This window comes from Marmota monax, unplaced genomic scaffold (genome assembly GCF_021218885.2).
Source record: "Marmota monax isolate L192 unplaced genomic scaffold, Marmota_monax_Labrador192_F-V1.1 WCK01_AAM20220418_F8-fsc00087, whole genome shotgun sequence".
In the NCBI taxonomy this organism is placed as follows: domain Eukaryota; kingdom Metazoa; phylum Chordata; class Mammalia; order Rodentia; family Sciuridae; genus Marmota; species Marmota monax.
In genome coordinates, this window is record NW_026693476.1 from 7,608,701 (window position 1) to 7,626,492 (window position 17,792).

General features: G+C 40.5%; 1 protein-coding gene and 1 long non-coding RNA gene across 14 annotated transcripts in view; one reads left to right on the forward strand and one right to left on the reverse strand.

The window, feature by feature from the left end:
* Nucleotides 1-4,913, reverse strand: part of Rap1a (RAP1A, member of RAS oncogene family) — an 86,451-nt gene extending 81,538 nt beyond the window's left edge. For 5 of the 12 annotated variants that reach the window (XM_058583617.1, XM_058583619.1, XM_058583624.1 and 2 more), the window contains exon 1: nt 4,766-4,912. The gene's annotated coding sequence lies outside the window, so the exon portion shown is untranslated. Of the gene's footprint in view, nt 1-4,675; nt 4,733-4,765 lie in introns of those variants that run through there. The other 7 variants (XM_058583627.1, XM_058583615.1, XM_058583630.1 and 4 more) reach the window with 7 other exon arrangements.
* Nucleotides 4,914-4,955: 42 nt separating this feature from the next.
* Nucleotides 4,956-13,287, forward strand: LOC124101957 (uncharacterized). Of its 2 annotated transcripts, none has more exons than XR_006854757.2 (3): nt 4,956-5,204; nt 8,916-9,034; nt 12,042-13,287. It is a non-coding gene; the product is annotated as an uncharacterized LOC124101957 (long non-coding RNA). The 2 variants fall into 2 exon arrangements; XR_006854755.2 differs by having other exon boundaries at nt 4,958-5,801.
* Nucleotides 13,288-17,792: the final 4,505 nt, after the last annotated feature.

The window sequence follows — 17,792 nt, forward strand, 5'->3', positions numbered from 1 at the left end:
GTTCAGTACTCATCTCGATCATTTTTGTCCTCTTAACCAGTCATCTCAAAACTGTGCCAAGCATGCTGAGACAGTGTGAATCATTCAACGCAAACCCACTTACCATTATTATACAAAATTTAAAATGTGAATGGGTCAAAATTATCTTTGTGTATAGGATACTGAATAACATTAAAAACTATGGTTTGTAATCCACAAATTTCATGCACATACACCAAAAATAGATACTTCATCTATCTCAGTAACATATGAAAACTTAATATTTTTGTTTAATGCTAATATCTTCCATAAGATGTAAATCGGGCATTAAGTGATGTAACAATTATATGACATCAGAAAGAGCAGAAAATACCTGATGGATGGATGCCAACCCTTTATAATTGATTAACTGAATTTTGAAAAATAACATTAGGAAGAAGTAAGCTTATATTCACAATTTTAAATGTACCACAATATTAACATAAAAATGCTTTATAAGAGTTATTTTTATTGAACATCTAAAATAAGAGAATTTTAGAACCAAGAGTTCAGAAGTTATCTGAGGTTCAATGAATACCTATTGGATCTCCAGCACATGTCACACACTGTGATAGGTGCTTTCAGGCAATTCAATTTAGTTCAATTTACTCACTTCATTGATGTTGAAGCTCATTTCAAAACTAGAAATGTCCTGACAGTGGTATTACTTTCTATCAAAAAACAAAAACAAAACCAAAACCTGGTATCATCCTTCTCTATAAAGGAAATAAAATTTCAAAGACGTAAAGCTGACCTCATTTAACAAAAACAAGTCTGTTTTTTTGAATAACCATAAAGAATTACAATTTAAAAATTCAACTGTGAGAGTCCTCAACTAAGTACTAGTTGCATAATTTATTGCAAAGAACAAAACACAATGCTGTCAAAGCTATAAGATTCTAACGTCATCATATAAAACATAAATTACATAATTCTTACTTTGTAAGAAAAAAAGTAATTACCAATATGAAAAACTTATGTCCAACAGGAATGCCTATTTTATATATGAGATCATTAACCATACACTAAAAGTTCATGTGTAACAGAAAACACTGGCAAGATCCTGAGTTCTTTAACTATTAGATTACAAATTACAACTACATATAAAAAACTCCCTGGGGGCAGAGACCCCGTCTAATTCATCTCTGTATTCCTAACAATTAGCGTTGTGGTTAAATGTTGAAGAAAGGGGAGAGCTAAATTCAACCTAACAATCTAAAAGACATCATTTTATGACTGAAACTATTTTTTAAGTGTTAATAATACCCAATGAAAATGAAATTGCCATGAAACTTAAGCTCAACAACCATGGCTGTCAAAACTATTTTTTGAAGGCAATTCAGATAGACACCGGACAAATATATCTATATACTTTGATTCCTCTGGATGAATCAAAAAAAAATTCCCAAAAGAAAAATGTTCCTTCTGCAAATGTTAATTCCATTGTTATTTTAATGGAGAGGGTGAGGGAAGCTACCTAGATGCCCAAGAGTGGCTCAGGAGTGAAAAGATTGACTATTTTGCAATCACTGAAAAAGGTTAAAAATGAAGATTTACCTCTGAATTAATTCCATTCTCATCTCTCTCCCCCACACACTGATTTTCACATACTAGCTATAATGATGTTCACAAACTTAAATCACAATAGGATCTCTCTTCTATTCAAAATTTTACAATTGTTTCCCATCTCAATTCAAAGTAAAGTTCAAAGTTCTTATTATGGTCTACAAGGTCTTCAAGCAGCCCCAGATACTTCTCTAACCTCAAGCTCTCTTCTCCCTTTCACTCCTGCTTATTATCCTCCAAACTCAGTAGCTTCCTAGATGATCTCAAAAAGGCCAGGTGTACATTCAGGGGTCTTTGCACTTAAAAGTCCTCTCTGCATATACCTTTTCCCTCAAGAGAACACACATCCCTCACTTTCTGCTCCAGTCTCAGTTCCTCCTGGTCAATGTTTTTTCTGGGCCCTCATCCTACTCTTCTGCATAAAGAGGCTCTTATCACTTGACATATTTTATATTTATTTGGTTATAGCCTGTCCTTCCTGATTAGAATATAAGGTCCATGACAATAAGGACTATTCTCTCTACATAGTAGGTAGGTATTCAATACTCATTGAATTAACACTGAATATTTATTTAATTATTAACTACATAAAAACATGCCTATAAACAAGTTTTAAAGAGAATGGGAAAAATGAATCATTTGTCAATATTTTCAAATGCTGATCATATTGCTAAAAAAGGGTTTGGCTGGATGTGTGCATGCCAATAATCCCAGCAACCTTGTCGACTGAAGCAGGAGGATTGTGAGTTCAAAACCAGCCTCAGGAACTTAGTGAGGCCCTAAGTAATTTAGTAAGACCCTGACTCTAATAAAGCATAAAAAGGGCTGGGGATGTGGCTCAGTGGTTCACTCCTGGGTTCAATCCTTGGTGAAAAAAAAAAAAAAAGTAGTTTGTACGAACAAAAACTGTAAGTCAGTTGTAATTATGATTTTAAGATACTAAAGTGAGTAGAACAATCTTACTTCTTTAGAAGCTATGGGTGTACTGGTTTATAACTGACTGGTAAAAGTTATCGAGAACTTTCCTCCATAAATCTGTAGTAATAATCACTCTTAAATCTGTTCTCAAAGACTCAAAGTGTAGATACTGTCATTCCTGAGGGCATACAAAAAGCGAACAAAGGCTTTGAAACAGTTGTGATATGAAACAACATACTGATTTTAGTTCACTTAAGACAGTATCCAGGGGCTAGGGATATGGCTCAAGTAGTAGTGCGCTCGCCTGGCATGCATGAGGCACTCTGTTCGATCCTCAGCACCACATAAAAATAAAATAAAGATATTGTGTCCACCTAAGGCTAAAAAATAAATATTAAAAAAAGACAGTATCCAAGGTTGGCTTCAAAAGATCCCTAAAGCTGAATGTAAAATTTTGTGCACAAATGCTTGTTACTTTTTGGGGGGAGGTATGGTCCATATATTTCATCACATTCTCAAAGGTGTCAGTGGCCTAGAAAAGATTAAGAATTGCCATTTTATATAGTAGGAGTAAAATGCAATATCTTAACATAAGGTACCTCTAAAAAGGACAGAAGACATATCTTTGTAAATCACTTAATTCGTTCAACAAATACCAAATATGTACAGTCCTCAATAGTTTACATCTATTCATATTTGAAGTAGAACCTAATTCAAAATGGTAACATAACAAGATTCACAAAAATACCACACTAAAACACAATATCACACATTATAAATATAATTTCAAAAGTGTTACAGTAAAGCATAATAAAGACAGAAATGAGTATGTAGCCTACTTTGGTGTTTATTATGTCAAAGTATTGCAGAAATCAATTACATCAAAAGAAAAGAAAAACTATACATAGCCCCCCACACACACACACACATTCTGACAGGAAACCCCAAGAAAGTTTCCAAATCCTGTTTCCAGCAGCATCACTTGTGAGACTGCCCTCAGCATGCTCTTGAAGGTAAGTTCCCCAAGTTAAATATAAGAACTGACACCTTTTTCTTACTATAATAAAAACAGAATCATCATCTTCCACCCAAGAAGCAAAAAAGAGTGCTACCTGTAAGACTGTGGCCCAGTAACCTCCTGCCCTGTTATTTCATTTCTCATACCTTCCTCCCTTCAAAGCAGTGACAAAATGATTTTCCATCTGAAGAAAGAATAGGTTACTCTTCAGTGATAGTTCTTTTTCTGAGGTCAAAGGTCCCCTAAACTCTGTGGTTTTCAGCCCTTTGAGATCTCATTTTTTAGGTACAACTGTCTTTCCCTCCTCTTCTCCCTACAGCAGCAAATTACACAACTTAGCTGAAGAAACTGTCCTTAACTTCCTGAGTAAAGGCATAAGCGACAATCCTACCAATCCAACACTCCTAACAAACCCTAGATTGAAGGAAGACAAGAAACACACTGTGACCTCTTTCCTAACAAAATTGAGGGTAGCAAAGACCCAAGAAAATCCAACGTAGAAAAGGCGAACACATGGCATGCCACAGAAGACATGGGTGAAAGAGGGCGGGAAAGGGGCTGAGAGGTGGAGTGGCATGTAGAGATGTCAGCCTATCCACTGGGGGAACAGGAAGGAAAGGGGGACCCTGATCCCTGACAGAAGTGCCGAGAGCCATGCCACAGTCCACCCTCACCTCTCTAGCAGGGGACAGAGGACAGAAAATGCACCAAACGCTCTGACCCCCTCCTCGTGTGCCCCCAAAGGGCAAGCTGGGTTTGCAGGAAGCTCTGACCCTAGACTGGGGACAGCAAGAGTTTAAAAAAAAAAAAAAGCCGCTAAGTCCAGTCTTCTTCATCTCTCAGGCAGCGAGGGGCGAGGGCACTGCGTCCGAGGAGATGGCGAGGGAAATAGGCTTGTGCCATGACACCTCGGAGAGTTGGAGGGTGGGGGACACAATGTCCTCTTTCTCTCCCACACCCGGCCCGGCCCCTCCCGACCGTCTCCCGCAGGCCCAGCCACAGTCGACCGGCTTGGTTGGCGGGCGTGGTTGGCTCTGGCTCCGGCGGCGGCTGCCGGGCCTTACAACCCCAGCCCCTCCCGCCGGCCAGGCCCCCGGGCCGCCGCCCCGGACACCGAGGGAACGCGGAGGAGGAAGGGGGAGCCAGAGGACTAACCCGCAGCGTGAGCCGCCACAGCCCCAACTCGGCGGACCCGCGTCCCCCGCTCCCTCTGAGGCCGGCTGGGGCTCCCCGCCCCTCACTCACCCCCCGGGTCCGGCGCCTCCTCCACCACCTCCTCCTCCTCCTCCCTCCTCTCGGCCGTGGCTCTGGCTCCGGCTCCGGCTCTGCGCGGCGGCGACGGCGGCGGCGGCCTCGGGAGCGGCGGCGGCGGCGCCTCCTGAACGCGCACGCACGCAGCACGCAGGCACCGCCCCCTAGACCGCCCCGCCCCTCCGAGTCGCCGACTACCAGGTTTCGACTCCGCCTTCCCAGTGGCGTTTTGGAGTCCGCTTAAAGGAGCAGCGTCGGGAGGGATAGTGAGCGAGAACTACTGTAATGCGCAGGAACCGGTACTTTTGGCTTTGCAGAGAGAGGAGAAGCCGGAAATAAAATGACGAAGGGTCAGAGATTCAGGAGGAATAGAATTTGGAGGGAACGCAACCATTCAACAAGTACTAATTGAGCGCTGTTCTAGGCACAGAGGGTAAAGCCATAGACAAGCAAACGCACTCGTGGAGTTTGCATACTAACGGGGTGGGAGAGGGGAAAGGAACAAATGACAAAAATTTCAGGTAGTGGTAAGGGGTGTGAGAAAAATAAAGTAGGGGATAGAGTGAAATTATAAGCTGCCTCACAGAGGAGACCTTTGTGCCCATACGTGGGTGATATGAAGGAATGAAACTAGGAAGTTAAGGGATAGAGAAGAGGAACGGCTTTCCAGGCTGAAAGAAAAACTGCCATAAACCTAGAGATGTGGATGCCCCTGCCGTGTTGAGAAACAGCAAAAGGCCAGTATGGCTGAGCATTGTCAGCCTGCCAGAGAGCAGGAATAGTTAGGCTCAAAAGGTGGGCAAGTAGCCAGATCCTGTGGAGCCTATGGGTCATTATAAGAGCAACAGGAAGGTCTGGGAGGAGGGTGAGTCCAGGAATGACTACATCTGATTCATGTTTTTAAAAGTCTTGCTGTGTGTGTGTGTGTGTGAGAGAGAGAAGTACACAATGGAGAATCACAAAGGCCCACAGGAGACCAGCAAGGAGGCTTTTCTTGTTAGCTTGAGCTAGGATGGCAGCAGAGTACAAGGTGAGAAAAGGGCTGCTTTGTAATGTGTTTTATTCGTTTTAGTTTTATTTAGATACCTTTTGATTGCAGTGGATTTGGACTTGGACAGTATGTGAGGAAACAATAAGATCACGATTCTTAGATTCAGGGCCTGATGGCTGGGTTAATAGTGGAAGAGTGACTAGAGAAGCATAGTGTGGACAGTACTAAGGACTCTTGAATTGGTGGTCATAAAGTGAGACCACACAGTGTGGTGGCTGGATTTTCCTCCAGCCACCCTCCATTGCTTGGGACTTGGAGGAGACTTGGATTTGATCAGGGCTGGGTTTTGCTGGTGAAAGTCAATGGGAGGGGTCAATTACCCAAGGAAGTGATTATAGAAATAGATCTTGGAATCTGAACTGGGAGGGAAGAGAAAGCAAGTAAAAAGTGGTGGTCCCTGTGGGAAGAAACGCAGAGGAAGCAATCCAATGAGTGAGGGCCAGGGGACTTTCCAAGGATCAAGCATGGGGAAGTAAGGCCATCAGGGAAGAGGAAGCACAAAGTATCTGTGAGGGAAAAAGCGTTCCAGCTGGCACCAAAGAGCTAGGGAAACAGCAAAGCCTTTGGGCTCCAGTCCTCATCCTGGTGTGTGAACAGGGAGACACTGAAGGGCCCGACTGCCTACTAGTACTCTGTAGGTAACTGCACAGACCAGGGAGAAACTGAACGCTGAACGGGTTAAGCCAGGCAGATACAGCCTAGGCTGTTCTATAAACACTGGGAGACCCACTGGATATTTCGCTTTCCCCACACCATGGACACACTCTTACCTAGTGTTTGATCGAAGCTAAAAAATATCTTTCCTCCAATGTTGGGTTCTTCCTCCTCTTGACTTTCCCTTTGCTGCTCATAGCACCCTCTTCTCAGTCACTGAGCTGTCAAAGCCTCCACATCCTTTAATTTTTCTTCCTCACCCCTATGCTCAATTAGTCCCCAAAGTGTGTTGTGATCTGCACAATCCAATTGTTCTGCCATGATGGAAATGTTCTTTATCTGCAATGGTCCACATGTAGCTAATGAGCACTTGAAATGTGACCAATACAATGAGGTACTGAATTCCAAATCTTGAATAATTTTAATTAAATTTAGATTTAAATAGCTGCATAAGCTAAGGGCTACCTGTGTAGCACAGTTATAGATATTTCCTACCCAATGGCTCTTCCATCTGCTCCTTCCTCTGAAGCTACATTGCCATAATTCTAGTATTGATTTTTTTTTAACCCAGGGGCACTTAACCACTGAGCAACATCACCAGCCCCTTTTTTTGTATTTTATTTGAGACAAGGGTCTCACCAAGTTGCTTAGGGCCTCAAAAAGTTGCTGAGGAGGCTGGCTTTGAACTCACAATCCTCCTGCCTCAGTCTCCCAAACCTCTGGGATTATAGGTGTGTGCTATCATGCCCAGCTAGATCAGGTATTGATTTACTCCTAATCTAAACTTTTGTTTTACTTCTGTTTGGACTCCTGCTTAGTTGCTTTTCCATCAGTCCATCTTATGTTCTTGCTAAAATCGTCTTCCTAAGCAATGATCATATCATGACTCCACCTATTCTAGAAGTTATTAGTAGTTCCCTATCAAATTAAGCACAAACACTTCACTCTGACACTTACCCAGTTATGTATCTCCCCCCACTTTTCCAGTCTTACATTTCACCATACCCTTATATGTAAAGTGAACTACTTGCTATTATTCTATCAGTTTATTAAACTCTGTCTGCCACAGATGCCTCCAATTCCCTCTACCAGAACCCAAATCTGTTGAAGGCCTGTCCCATATCACAGCTCCTACCTGGAGCCTTTTCTAATTTCCTCCTCCTCTGAAGTCCCCACAGTTTCTATTTCTACTTACCTGTGGTATATTTTGTGTATTCCTTATATTCCTGTTACTAAATGACACTCCTTGCAGGTCACTGCATGTTAATTGTATTTGTACCTCTTGCAATGTTAGTCCTGCACCTTATGAAATAGCCACCAAATGAAACATATGCTTTGTTGAAACTTTGCTGTTATGAAAGTATTTCTTTTCTTGTTATTACTGGCTGAGAATTTCTTCCAGATGCTTCCCCAACTTAGGATACCTTGGCAATTCCATTAGAGCTTGTAATCCTAGACAGTGTGGGTATACTTAGAACTGGCAGGACCAGCATAGCCACTTCCAGGATCAATTTGTGGGAAAGGCCTTTAAGAAGCGGATTTGTATCAGATTGTGATATAAATCAATAAAAAGAGCTTTCTATCTAATAAATGTTTAGAAAATGTATTTTTAGAGCTTGAACTGTTAGAAGCCTGTAACCCAAGAGTAGGATTACATAGGCTATGCCGGGCAATATTTGATGTACTTTTCCTATTGGCACAATAGAATTTAAGAATTTGAAAAGCAGGTATAGTATTTTAAATAATTAATTAATTAATTTTTGCAGTGCTGGATATCAAACTTAAGACCCTGAGCATGCCAGGCAAGTATTGCACCACTGAGTTCCATCCCATTCCGTTTTTAAACAAAATGTACCTTATACACTGAGGACCTTATGCACATTTATTCAATACACCTTAGCAGAGGCTTGCCATTTACCAAGGACTTCTGCTTGTTGCTGAGGATACAAAGATAGGAAAGATATGATTCCTGCCTTCAAGAACATATGGTAAAGACAGGACCTGGCTTTGGCATGCATTTTTACAGTTTCAGGATGATTCCAGTTATCAAAAAACATTAAATTCAGTATTATTAGCCTCATTTTTAGAGGGAAAAACTTGTTTGGAGAGATTCAATAAATTTGTACAAAATCACAGAGCTAGTAATTGGCAAGGCCTCAAAGAGGTACCTGAATCTTCAGGTATCAAAACATTGGTTGAATTAAAATGTAAGTTCCTTGAAAATAGCAAGTTGATCCATTTTTCTCATTGCTATATTCTCAGTGAATATGAGTGCTGAGAATGAAAGAGAAAGAACATGAGAATATAAGCCAGCCATCTAAGTCATTAGTTATTTGTTTATTTTAATTAATTATGTGCTGAGCTGATATTACCGATATTAGTGCTAACGTAAAATGTGGTCCACAGATTGGTACTAATGCACAAATTGTTTATTACCAGTGAATCTTGAGATTAGCACAGAAAATGAGCAAACATTTAGGATCTCTTTTGGCAACTTGGCGTTACTGTGACATCTCAGCAAGTGATCAGTGGTCTTGTCTCATTGAACCTGGAGACAGGTAAGTTCAGGTGTCCAACTTGGATAGGGAGTCCATATGGCATACTCTGTGTACTAGTAATACTGCATCTAATTCAGTCCCACCCTTTAGGCTATTTACCACCCACCTGCTCCACCTCCTGGAGATTCTTTACTATGTAACCAAGAGAATGCTTCCTGTCTTTGAAGTGAAAGTCCCAACAGATTTGAATTTTTTTTAAAAACTGCTCTTCACCTCAGAAGTTAGATCTACTAATCTTATGATGTGGAGACATTGTTGTGCAGTAATTATGTATATGATCCCTGGAATGAGATGACATAGGTTTAAATGCAGGTTCTGCTACTTACCAACTGCTTCCGCAAATTGCTTAATCTCTTGCAGCCTCAGTGTTATTATCTGTAATATGTACTTTAAAAAGTCTAAAATTTCAGAGGGCCTTCATAAAAAACTATGAAAGGTAATGCAGTTTACAGAAACTTGAACATGATGAAATGTTATAATAAATATTTTCCTTATTCTGGATCATAAAAATTTATGATATTTGCAAAGTTTTTCAAAACCTTCACAATAGAGATGATTCTATCAATATCCAACCTTGTAAATAAACAATCACTTTCAGTTATAAACATTGTTAAAAGATAATACATATCAGCTAATTCCAAAAGTTCTTTATTTTGTATTTGTTTAATGGGGGATTGAACCCAGGAGCATTCAACTATTGAGCTACATCTCCAGCCCTATTTATTTATTTATTTATCTATCTATCTATCTATCTATTTATTTAAATTTTGAAATAGGACCTTGCAAGTTACCCAGGCTGGTCTTGAACTACAATGTGATCTTCCTACCTGAGCCTCCTGAGTAGTTAGGATTATAGGCACGCGCCATTTTACCCAGCAATACTTGTTTTTTAATGCATGATATGATATGAGGGACACTACATTTAGTTTCTAGGTGTCCATTAAAAGCAGTTATTTCTTCAGCTCAGCTTGTCTGTAGGTGAAAGAAGGCAGCCAGGCAGGTGCATGTGTACATTGCATGAAAGCATGAGGGTAGAGCTCAGTGGTAGCATATATGCTCAGCATGTGCAAGACCCTAGGTTTAATCCCCAACAACACACACACACACACACACACACACGGAGTTATTTGATGGCATATATGTTGCCTACTTATATATAAATTCAAAAGACTTCATATGCAGACTCTTTTCTGCTGAACTCTATCCTGCTCATTCTTCTCCATTTCCTTCTGTGAACTTTGTCATCTGGAAGAAAGCAGCTACTCACCCATGCAGCTCCGCAACTCCTAGAAAGAGTCAAGGATTCCTGCACCAGAGAGGCTAGATAATGATGAGCACCAGGCAGGCAGGACACACTGGCTGAAAAGAGAGCCCTGTGTAGGCAGAGAGCCAGAATGTCAAAAGTAAGCAGTCCTTTTTTATCTGGAAGGAAAAGCTTGCACTTATCTGTACTATTGGGGACAAGACTGTCACCAGCCCAACTCAGCCTTCAATAAGTGGAGGGAAAAGGACTCCAAGAGGGTTTGTACCATCTTTATGGATCTGAATTAACATTGTTCTATAACAAAACTCAAATGTGTAAACTGCAAATCAAGGAATCCAATATATGACATCTGAATTTACAGAAGGCAGAATAGTATGATTAAATCTAATAGGGTTATTAGATTTAACAATAAAAATATAGGATTCCTGATTTAGATTTGAATTTTAAATAAACAAATATATATTTTAGTGTAAATATGTTCCAGGCAGTATTTAGAATTTGTATATCTGAAATTCTAATATAACTGGATGTCCTGTATTTTATCTGATAACCCTATAGGTGGTTAAACATGCAGGCTCTGAATCTATAATCCATACTGTATAAGTTCAAATTCTGATCCTACCACATATCAGTTGCGTGGCTTTGGGCACATTACTAAACTTTCTAAGACTCCATATGTGTAAAATTTGGATAACATTTACTTCATACCAGGACTGGGGTTGTAACTCGGTGGTAGAGTGCTTATCTAGCACATGTGAGGGACTAAGTTTGATCCTCAGCACCACATAAAAATAAATAAGTAAAATAAAGGTATTGTGTCCATCTACAACCAAAAATTGTTTTAAAATCACCTCATAGAGTTGTTGTTAAGAGTAAATGATACACATAAAAATTTATAATGGTAACTGACACAGAATAAGGGCTGATAAAAATATTAGCTACTTTTATAGGGAAAATTAATGGTTTTTCATAACCAAATATCTTTTTTAAAAATCTAACATTATTTAATGTTAAATCTGGGTGGAAGGTGTTTTTGCCTCCGTATTGCCTTGGTACTTTCAATTTAGTTTACAACAAGGTGAACTAACATAACTTTCAGACTCACTCTCTATGGTATAAAGGAACACATTACCAATACCTTACAGAATCAGAAAGTTTCCTATTCCTTCCCTTGATGCCTAACAATTGAAGCCAATTTTTTTCCCATTTTTTATTGGGACATTATAATTATACCTAATTGAACCCGGTTGTTAAGTTGTCCTAAAAACCTGGTGCTTCAGATTTCCAGTGCACAATTTGGGTAAGTGTTCACAAAAGACTCGTTGAGCATTCACTAGATCAAAATCAGGAGTCAGTGATAGACCCTAAATGGAATTTTGTTTCTAAGGTATTTATTATAGGATTTTTGAACTCTATAGATTATTTAAGAATAACCAACTTATGTAGATAATTTCAGTTCTTGAATATAGAGTTCTGTTAGCACAAAGTTAAACACCAAACAAGAAGAAATTATATAATAGAAAGTGCAGTGGGCTTAGAATCCAGAAATTTGGTTCTCCCACTCAGTACAAGTCACCTAATGCTTCTGAATATTTGCTTCTTCATTTATAAATTGAGAATATTAATATCTACTGTAAACAGCAAAAACAGAGTTAAATGAGATAATGTAAGGACAAATACAATACTGGGAATAAAGTAAACACTCAGTAAATGCCCGTTAACATGAATCTGTTTATTTATTAGAAAGAAGACCAGAGAGGAACACCAGAGGAAGCTTAAAGAAAGATCCGAGCCTGGGATTTATGCTACTTTATATGGCTGAGCTAAAACTCCTTACTCTGTCCACATCTGCTTCTGGATGAGAACCAATTACTTCCAAACAATGATACAACCTAAGGGGAATGCAAGAAAGGACTCCATCCATCTTCCCCATCTTCAGGGCCATGTGTGTGTCTGTGTGTGTGTGTGTGTGTGTGTGTGTACTGGGGCAGGGGTGGAGGGCAGTAGTGAGGAGGAGGAAAGGCCAGAAAAGGAGTTGGAAAAATATTTTTCTTCTTTTGATAATTCGTTAAGTTGAATACCAAACTGTGCAGAAAAAAAAAAAAAGCAGTTTGACTCCAGAACTTGGAAAACACACTTCCAGTAAATTTACAATATTAATTTTGCGCTGAGAGAGCAAATCCCAAATTCAAACCAGATTCACAAATTATGATCTCACTTTTTCCAGAGTTTCTACTGATTAGGCTTGTTATAGATTAACTAGAGGTAGAATGTATTAAAGGGAAAGAAGAGAGAAAAAGAGAATACCTAAACTCAGAGAATAAAATTTCCTGTGTTTGCTTTTTCTGCTAATAAATGAGACTCAAGCAAAAGAGTATGTATTTTCTAAGGAGAAGTGAGGGTGAATGTGTGAGCATTTTACAGAGGGGATTACCAAGGGAGTCAATCATTTTGAGCTGGAAAGCCGTAAAGAGGGCCAGTTGTCTCAAGACAGTGCAGGGATGAGGGTGAATTTGGGGGTGGGGGGTCGTGGACAGACCCAGTGGTTGTAGAATGAGCTGGGAAGAGTGTTTTTCTTTTTCTTTTTATTTATTTTTTGGTACAGGGATTGAACTCAGGGGCACTCAGCCACTAAGCCAATCCCCAGTCCTATTTTATATTTTATTTAGAGACAGTATCTCACTGAGTTGCTTAGCACCTCACTTTTGCTGAGGCTGGCTTTGAACTTGCGATCCTCCTGCCTTGGCCTCCCCAGCCACTGGGATTACAGGCGTGTGCCACAGCACCCAGCTGGGAAGACTATTTTGAAAGATAATTAATATACATATTGAGTATCAGTTGTATGTTCAATAGCTTAATATGTTCAGGGGATACAATGAACATAAAGCCAAGTGCCAGCATTCTAATTTAGAAGACAGCAATCTGTGGGTTTAAGAGAAGATAGAATGAAGGCTCTGTAACCAAAGGATTAAGAAGACTTTGACTAACATTTGAGGGTTTTTTTTTTATTTTTTTTATTTTTTTTTTTAAGTAAGGGCTATATCCTAAACCAGAGACTAGAGGGTGCTTAACAAAAATAAATAAATAAAAATAATGAAGTGTCAGATACGCAGGGGCTGTGATTAAAGGCCTTGCTTGGGCTTTGAATGTGGTCAAGGGAAGAGGTGAATCATGTCTCAAATCCTTCCCTTGCCTTCTGTAATGGGGGTGCATGGTGTGACGGAAAAAAAGCCAGGGTGTGTGCATCTCTTGACAGACATCTGAAATAGATCAGGATCCTGTTGCAGGCTGGAGGGTTTCCTCAGAACCCCTCTCTTCATCCCCAAAGCTGTAATTGCCAAAATAGGTTATCAGAATTTCAGCGTATGCGAGTATCTCACTAATGCTCATTTGCTGACTTTAATGAGTTCCAGAACCAATCTGTGATCTTACAGTCAGCTCAGGTTTATCACCAAAAGAAAGTCCGTAAGTCTGGTGTGGGAGGTCAGCTCAGCAGAACACAGCAGGGAGACATTGATGTGAAAATGAATTTAAATGAATTCTGGTGGACATTGTAAGGCTTCACAGTCCTTTAATACCATTAAGCACAAAAATGTTTGGTGTCGGATGTCCTGATGAGCTCGGCTCTTGTATAATACCTGTCTTGAAAACCACAGGCAACTATCCTTTTGTTCTCTCTTCAAATTTCACAGCTTCCTCTAGTCTACCGAAAAAGGGAAACTCGTATCTCCAAGCTGTTACAATAAAACTATTGGCAGCCTGTAAAGTGAGAACAGAGCCTTGCCTTAATTTATTGCACCACACAGATTTATTACACATCAGGGTAATAATAACACTGGGACTTGCAATCTGATGATCTTTGCTCCAGTAGGAGCATGATGGAGGGAGCGAGCCTGGAAAGCCCTGGGCTCGTGGATTCCCTATATGGTACTAAGCACTGCCGGGCACACTCTTGGCTCTGTGCCACGAGACGATGCAGTATCACTGGGCCATGCAGTGCCAAGATGTGATGCAGACTGGGTGAGGAGATGTAGTATTTCAACAGAAAACAGTAGAAGTCATTTGCCAGGTCTGAGAAGAGTGTTTCCACAGTTGCTCATTGCCAGGGAAGTAAGCATTCCCCAGTTCCCATCTTCACATAAAAGCTTCCTCAACCTGTAATATGATGAGAATCCAGTTTTAGAACCATAGAGTTGACAGAAAACCTTAAGGAGCACCATATTAGTTAAATCTATTCCGACAGAGATTCGAAGGCACATTTAACAAAATTCATGGTAAAAGACAATCACCCTTCAGGCTGAGGGTCTCCTCAGTGCCAGCCTCAATTCTGGACTGCTTCATGGTCTCTTCATCATGGCTTCTGAGTCCTGAAGTGTCTGATCAATCTTGGCTGCTTCCAGAGATACTGCTCTGAGGCGCTCAGGCACTCGGCTTGCCTGTGGTGATGTCAGTGACATCCTCACAGAGGGCCGCATCCATCAGAGGTGCCCTCCTGCTGCTCAGCTCACGCTGGAAGTCTCTCATTTCAGTTTCTAATTTTTAAGATAATGGGAACTTAATGGGGATTATTTTGATTTTTTTCTTACTAGCCAACACTTTGATATCAGACCCAGCTGCACTGCCTGAACAAATGCATTCTGAGTAAGCAGAAGCTGTGGCTCAGGAAACTGCTGACTTAACCTTAGAAAGGCACAAGAGAATCCTAGAGCCCAGTTTTCTTTTCTTTGACTTGGCAAGAAACCATGTCAGTCTTCAGTCTGAGTTCAATGAAGAATTATCCCTACTCACTTGAAGACTTTGCCCTGAAACAGTGTTTGGATGTCTGGCCATTTGGTGACCACTTTGCATTCTCCCTTCTTTGCCCACCAATTTCTAGAGAGAAACACTTTTATTAAATCATCAGTGAACTATTCAATGAATTCTAAACACTTGAGGAGCTTAGGTTACTGCTACTCCTTTCTATATCATGCTTTAAAGTTCACCGAATATGGTGGCCCACACTTGTAATCCCAGTGATTTGGGAGGCTGAGACAGGAGGATCCCAAGTTTGAGGCCATCCTCAGCATCTTAGCAAGACCTTGTCTCAAAATAAAGATGAGAAGGGGTAGTGGGGGGTATAGTTCAGTGGTAAAGGGTCTTCAATTCTTACTACCAAAAAAAAAAAATGAAGAATTCAATATGCCTATCATCAATCCCTGGTTGTACTTATGAGACAGATTCACTTTCTAAGGACAATACCAAGACTGGAATCAAAGAACTTCAATATGGTTTGATACCATCAGGTCTTGGAAATTTGAAGACATTGTCCTTGTCTTCTTATAAAAACTTTGACTTTCTTCCTAGCAAACATACATAAGTTTTTTATTTTGCATTGGCAGGTGGCAGTCTGCAGGATAAATTGGCCTCTGGGGATTTTTAACCTGCCAAAATGATTGGCAAAACACAAAATTGCGAAAATCACCGTCTTCAGTAAACCAACTGTGCCCAACAGCTCCCAGGAGAGTCTGGATAGGCTTCCTTTGTTGGCTATTAGCTATCAGGACCACTCAGACAAATCCTGAATCTTGGCAACCACTTTAGTCCTGTGGTCACTGATTGCTCCCTGGCAAGAAACTGTCAGTCTCCAGTCTGAGTTCAATGGAGAATTATCCCTACTAACTTGAACTTCTGGAAGTGCGTCTTCAAATCCCCCCAAAGCAATCATATAGTAGGGAAGCCAAAGAGGCAGAGGGGTGGCTGAATCACAGAAATGAAGATAAACACATTTAGTTCCAGGTTTCCCTAGAGAGTCGACAGGCCCGGATACTTCAAAACACATTGCCCATTGCTTTAGATGAAAGGCCCAAGACTATTTTAATTAAGTAATTTGTTTTCAGAATAAATTTTATAAGGAAGGGAATTGCCCTCCAGCTATTTGGTGGAATGGTTATCAATAAATTGGCCTCAAAAGAAGAAGGGTACTAGAGAAGGCAAATGAAAATATAAAGTGGGGAGTGAGCAGAAACTGTAGCATTGTTAAGAAATCCAAACAAAAATCATCAGGAGTGGGAACTCATTTATATTTAGTTATTTTGAAAAACGATGATGGTAGTACAGGGGTATGAGAAGGTGTGAGTGAGGCAGAGGCTTTAGTCTTACAAGAAACAGTTGCCTAACTCCAAAGCCTGCCTGGGTGGCTAGAACATTGGGAAGTATGCACAGTGTGCAGGAACTTGGCTGTCAGCTCTCCCAAGGTTGCAAAGTGCCAACCAAGCTCATGTGCTGTCTTCATTAGGCTGTAGGTGCTGACTGTGCCAGTAGTCACCTCCACAGCTCTCAGGCCCCTTACCACATCCTTCCATTCACACTGCATCTCATCAGAGCTCCAGCCCACTTTACATCTCCTACATCAGGGGGTTTGGGATGACAACTTGCATATGATCTTTGCAAACTTAAACTTTTGAGTGCTTGGAATGTGAGCATAGAAGCAAAAAAATAAGTGAACAAGAGCAGATAAACATCTACGTTTCTAAAATGAGTCTGAAGCCCTATGCAGTGAGCCCTGTGATGCCAGCTACTCAGGAGACTGAGGCAATAGGATAGAAAGTTCAAGGCCAACTTGGGCAACTTAGTGAAGCTCTATCTCAGAATACCACTGGAGATATATCTCAGCAGTAGAATGCTTGCTTTGTAGGTGTGAGGCCCTGGGTTCAATCTCTGGTAGTGAAGGGAAAAAACAAACAACAAAAAAAAATGAATAAACAAACATAAAAGAGTCTGAAATGCAAAGATAACTTTCAGGGTTCAGATTGAGCAAGATCTCATGAGGTCATGATCCTGAAGATTTTACTTCTTTTGTTAAAAAGAGGAGGAGAAAGAGGGAGAGGGGCAAGGAGAGAGAGAGAGAGAGAGAGAGAGAGAGAGAGAGAGAGAGAGAGAGAGAGAGAGAGAGAATCTCCTAAGTTGCCATGGTACCAAGAAGAATCTTAAAAAAAGGCTTATTATTATTTTTAAAATCGTACTGCTGAACATTTCAACTGGGAATAATGGGTTCATGTTCTCAGATTGGAAGGGGACATGAGAAAGTATTTTACAAAGGAAAAAGTAAAATAACTGTTACCTAACATTTTCCACCTAGACAGAAAATGAAAGTTCAATTTGCAAGCTAAAAGAACATTCTGTTGACAATCTACTGTACCTGGGAAACCCTGCCAGTTGCCTCAACCCTGCCTCATTTGGACACCTTTCATTTCAGACTACACAGCAGATACTAATGAATTTTCAAAGCATGTGGACGGAGTTGGTCAAGTCATCCAAACTTACAGCGATGACAGGTTGGACAGTGGATAGCAATTTCCCTTTGTTGTCATCACCCTTCCCAAATGCTGGGAAACCGAGGCATGGAAGGACAGATGTGAGGTGTCGACTTGAAGGTTCTGGACCAAATCTGATGTTCCAGGAACCAAGCCATGAGCACTGCTGTCATCTCTGGGAAGTGGTTTTTGATTCAGCAGC